Raw genomic sequence first — 5,598 nt, 5'->3', positions numbered from 1 at the left:
AATGGGTACTTACTTCAGTTGACAGAGTTACATCTTAAAACTTAATGGATAGTATAAAATTTTTATTTTTATTTTCATTGTTCTGAATAGCTGTCTAGTCTCGACTGAATAAAATTTTAAACGTAAAATAAGTCTACTAAGTATTAATCTTATCACAGACGGGCAGGGAGAAAAAACTGGAATTTAATTTTTCTAACATTATAAAAAATTAAAAAATTATGAACAATTATAAATATACAATATCAATTTTGTTTAGATAATGACAACAAATATGAGTAATTCATAACTAAATTTTGTGTATCTCTTTTTTATTTAACACATCATCATTAAAGGCTGTTTCAAAAACTTCCAAAAAAATTCTTTTATTATAATTATTTTCTGTACAAATCACCTTTGTTTCATTAAAATTTAGTTTATGTCCTGTTTCAATACTATGCTCCGCCAAAGGACACGTCGATCCTTTAGTACCCTAGACGTTTGACCTATATAAATTTTATCACAATTGTTACAAAGAATGCCATATACTACCCCAGACCTTTTTAAATTATCATCAGTGTCTTTTAATTTACTATGTATATTGGCAATTTTTTTTTGTATATTTTTGTGTTAATTTAATATGATTTTCATTTTTAAAATCATTTAACAAATTTGGGGTAACATTTTCAATGAAAGGAATAGAGGCATAAAGGGCCAATTGGTTTGATTGATCACTATTATTACTATAATTGTTATTATTATCTTGCAAATTATGTTCAGGAACGCCTGTGGGATTAATTCCAGTGATTACTTGTATTAAAAATTAACCTTTTCAAAAAAAAACCTTGGGTAAGATTTTTTTTAAATAATTTAAAATATTTTTAAATTTTTGTCCACTAGACTAGGATGGCTGATTCTTTGTATTCTTGTTTTTCATTGCCAGCACCTAATTTATTTTCATTTTTTTCGTATGTATTGAGTAATAATTCATAAATTGTTGGCTGCTAGTAGGTTTTATGTACCAATCTAGTATAATTGTGTTATTTAGTGTCCTAATTAGTCTCGTATCGAGAACTAAACTTCTCTCTGACTTAGAAAATATTATTGAGAAATGTGATAAAAATAAACAAACAGAGCACAAATTGTTAACATTATGACAAATTTTTATCATAAACCTGCACATACTGATTTTTTACATCATTTGTTTATTAAGACAAAACATTTCTTTAATAATCATCCTGAACTAATTTTAACTAAATCTGACAAAGGCAATATGACAGTGATTATGAGTAAAAATCAATATTTACAGTTATCTAATGAGTTATTATCAGATGAAGGTTATTACAAAATATTAAACAGAGATCCAACTTCTACTTTACAACAAAAAGCTAATAAATAGTGTCAAAATTAAAAACTAATCAGTATATTTCAATTGATATAGCGCGAAAATTAACAATTTATAATCAATCAGCACCTAAATATTACCACCAGATAATTATGTTATTATTAGTTTAGAAGTTATATTGTTTACAAACATACCTTTAGATTTAATGATGGAAAGCATAAGGGGAAGATGGGATTTAATAAGTTTACACACAGAGATACCATTAGTAGATTTTTTTAAAATAGTAGAATTTATTTTTGATTCAACTTTTTTAATCAGGAATTTTATAAACAAATTAGTGGTATACCTACGGGAGCTTATATCAGTCCAATTTTGGCTCAATATGTAATAGATGATTTATTAGATAAGTGTATACCAAAATTAAATTTTAGTCTGCCTTTTTTAAAGAAATACGTGGATGACATAATCTGTGTTGTACCTGAAAATGAAATACAGCATATTTTAAACATTTTTAATGGATATGATGAACATATTCAGTTCACTATTGAAATTGAAACAGATAATAGTGTACCTTTTCTTGATACGAGACTAATTAGGACACTAAATGACACAATTATACTAGATTGGTACATAAAACCTACTAGCAGCCAACAATTTATGAATTATTACTCAAAACATACGAAAAAAATGAAAATAAATTTGGTGTTGGCAATGAAAACAAGAATACAAAGAATCAGCCATCCTAGTCTAGTGGACAAAAATTTAAAAATACTTTACATTTTTTAAAAAAAATTCTTACCCACGGTTTTTTTTTAAAAAGGTTAATTTTTAATACAAGTAATCAACTCACTGGAATTAATCGCACAGATGTTCCTGAACATAATTTGCAAGGTAATAATAACAATGATAGTAATAGGATCGATCAAACCAATTGGCCCTTTATGCCTCTATTCCTTTTATTGAAAATGTTACCCCAAATTTGTTAACTGTTTTAAAATTGGCAATATACATAGTAAATTAAAAGACCCTTATGATAATTTAAAAAGGATTGGGGTGGATATGGCATTCCTGGTAACAATTGTGATAAATTTTATATAGGTCAAACGTCTAGGCTACTAAAGGATCGAATATCATCACATAAGAGTAGTGATATTAGATTAAAAAAATAGTCGTGTACTTTGGCGGGGCATAGTATTGAAACAGGACAAACTAAATTTTAGTGAAACAAAGGTGATTTGTACAGAAAATAATTTTTTTGGGAGCTTTTGAAACAGTCTTTAATGATGATGCGTTAAATAAAAAAAGAGATACACAAAATTTTGTTATGAATTACTCATATTATCTAAACAAAATTGACATTGTATGTCAATATATAATTCATAATTTTTAAATTTTTTATGTTAGAAAAATTAAATTCCAGTTTTTTCTCCCTGCCCGTCTGTGATAAGATTTTACGTTTAAAATTTTATTCAGTGGAGACTAGACAGCTGTTCAGAACAATGAAAATAAAAATTTTATATTATCTTTTAAGTTTTATGATGTAACTCTGTCAACTGAAGTAAGTGCCCATTTTATGTAATTATTTCAGTATATTAATGTTTCGTTGTACATTTTAGCCATTTTAACCTTGAAAAAGATAATAAATAATTATCGGAAGCTTGGTTTAAGTTAAAAAAGAGTTTTCTTTCAACCACCACTTGACGACATCCCCAATATATACAGCGTGTCCCTGAAAAGGACAAAACTTTGATGTCGTTTATGGATTTCGAGTAAAATTGGCATTTTTTACACATTAAATAATATAAAATCAGTTTGATAAATAGAACATTCTAGTACGAGGTACCATATAACAGAGAAACAAATTCATAACAATAATTAAAAGGTTCTATGTCAAGCTAGCTGTGATTTAATTTTAGCTTACTTTGTTTTTTATTGTAATTTATACTTTTGCTGAACAAACTGATATGTTAGTAGTTTTGGGTTATTGTGAAGAAAATTGTTGTGCTACTGTTCGAACCTATGCTGAAAGATTTCCTAACCGAAGAACACCAAATCACAAAATATTTCCGCTAATGCGGAGAGACGCCTTCTAGAAACAGGACGTTTTTTTACCTGTAACATTAAATCGTGGATAACATACGGCCGGAATTATTCAGCTGGAGGAACAAATTTTGGAAAGGGTCGAAGAAATTCCTCAAGTAAATAAGAGGCGTTGAGCGGCAGAGGTTGGCTTTCAAAAAGTTCCTTTAATAGAGTATTTAAAGACCAGTTATTACAGGGTACAGGTAGGTATTACAACTAATGCCCCTTTAAAATGGCTACCTCCATAAATGTGTTGAGTTCACATTTCAAAGGCATGGCTCCTTTTTACTGTATTAGTTGTTAAATGTTAAAAATTGACTTAAAAATAGTTTTTTATATAAAAATGTTGACTATAGTTACAATTGTTTTTAATCTAGTTTTTCATAAAATTTTAACAACAATGTTCTTGTATACCTCGGTTTTGATGGTTTTTTTATATTATAATCTCACGTTTACGTCTTGAGAAAGGAAATAAACATTTCCGAAAGCTTGTCAACAACACAGAGTGTTCTTATTACATTAGCCCTTAGCACTGTTGACTGCAATCCGAAATACATCACTGGTTTTTTCCTTATATATATAACTTAAATTTCCAATTACTCTTTCGGTCTTTTTAAAAAATAATTTTTGAAATTATATTTTATTGTAGAATGATAATTACAGCATCAGATTCTAATGCAGACTACTCTAAACGGCTATTGCCGTCCACTTGTCCAAAATTGATGACACAGCATTCTTAGTCTGTCCAGCTCATGTTAGCAATGTCGATGCTCCCATTTCCNGCAAAATGGTGGGTTCATCAATCGTTATCGCGTTCAGTGAGCGAAAATCTACGCAAAATCGAGGTTTTTTTTCCTTCCCTCTCGACTATTAATGGCGGCGAACAATATTCAGAATTGCATCTTTCAATCACGCCGAGATTTAGCATCTCCTGTACCTGCGACGAAATTAACTTTTTCTTTTCCGGCGAGGTCGGATACGGTTTTTCATAAATTTTTTTGTTTTCCTTCAATGTAATTTTGTAGGTGATGGTTGAAGTACGGCACGGAGTAAGTGAGTCGGAGAATAACTCGGAAAATTCTTCCAAAACCGGTAGAATTTGGTCACGATGTTCAGGAGACAATTGTACGTTAGTAACAGATAAATTTTGGATTTTTGATATGTTACGAGAATTTTCTTTTTTCCAATATAGAATTTCTCTATTGGTACGGCCTATGTACGCACAGTCGGTTAGAAAATCGATAACCGTTCCGGCGGTTCTAAGAAACTTCACACCTAATATGGCGGGTACATTAAGATTCGGAATAACATTAAATTCATGCGTGATACGGTTTGCTCCGATGTTTATAGGCAGTTCGACTACTTGGTTTGATGTGACAGGCATATTTCCGCAAAATGCAGTAAAAGTTTGACTTCCAGGCGTTGTAGGGAAATCTCCTATTTGGTCTTCTCTGATAAGACTATTCATAGAACCCGTGTCCAACAAAGCAATGATTTTGTGGTCCTGCAATCTGATCTCAATTTTTGGCATAAGTTCTGTTTGTGTCGCGGAATATTGAATGAACATTGAATAAAGGTTTTCGTTTGATTCGTTAGCTTTAGGTTCAGAATTTGTGTAATTTAGGTCTGGTTCGATAAATAGGTTGTCTAATTCGTAATCGGAAAATTCGTAACAGTTTTCGTCGGGTTGCATAGAATTTAGTTTTGACTGGTGGTCGCGCCTCGACTCGGTACTACGTTTTTTGGCTGCGTAGCGGGTAGTTGAGATGACGACGGTTCTGAGTTCCTAGAGAGATTTACTTGATTCGTATCCGTACATCGGTAGGGATTATTTGGGCACTGCGAGTGAAAATTCAGAGCAAAAACGGCACGGCGTTCGAGGAACATTATTTTGCGGGTTTTGAGCTACACGGTTTTGAAAATTTTGAAAATTTGCGGCGGGACCTGGACGTTGTTAATTCATGTTAGCTGAACCATTTATCTCGGCACAATTTCCAGCTGATACGTTAACATTTTGTCGGTTTGGAGGCGGCGGTCGCGTAATTGATTTCTCCCCTAGTTCTTCCGCTAGGTCACTCTCTATGAGCTCTAAAGTTTCAATGAATTCCTCTAAGTCACGGAAATTTTGATTTCGGATGCGCGATCGGAATGAAGGTCGGAGAAGATCGAAAATTGTCGCGATTAGAACAGTTTCT

Source organism: Anoplophora glabripennis, unplaced genomic scaffold (genome assembly GCF_000390285.2).
Source record: "Anoplophora glabripennis isolate ALB-LARVAE unplaced genomic scaffold, Agla_2.0 scaffold1138, whole genome shotgun sequence".
NCBI classification, from domain to species: domain Eukaryota; kingdom Metazoa; phylum Arthropoda; class Insecta; order Coleoptera; family Cerambycidae; genus Anoplophora; species Anoplophora glabripennis.
Note: the sequence above shows the minus strand (reverse complement) of the source record.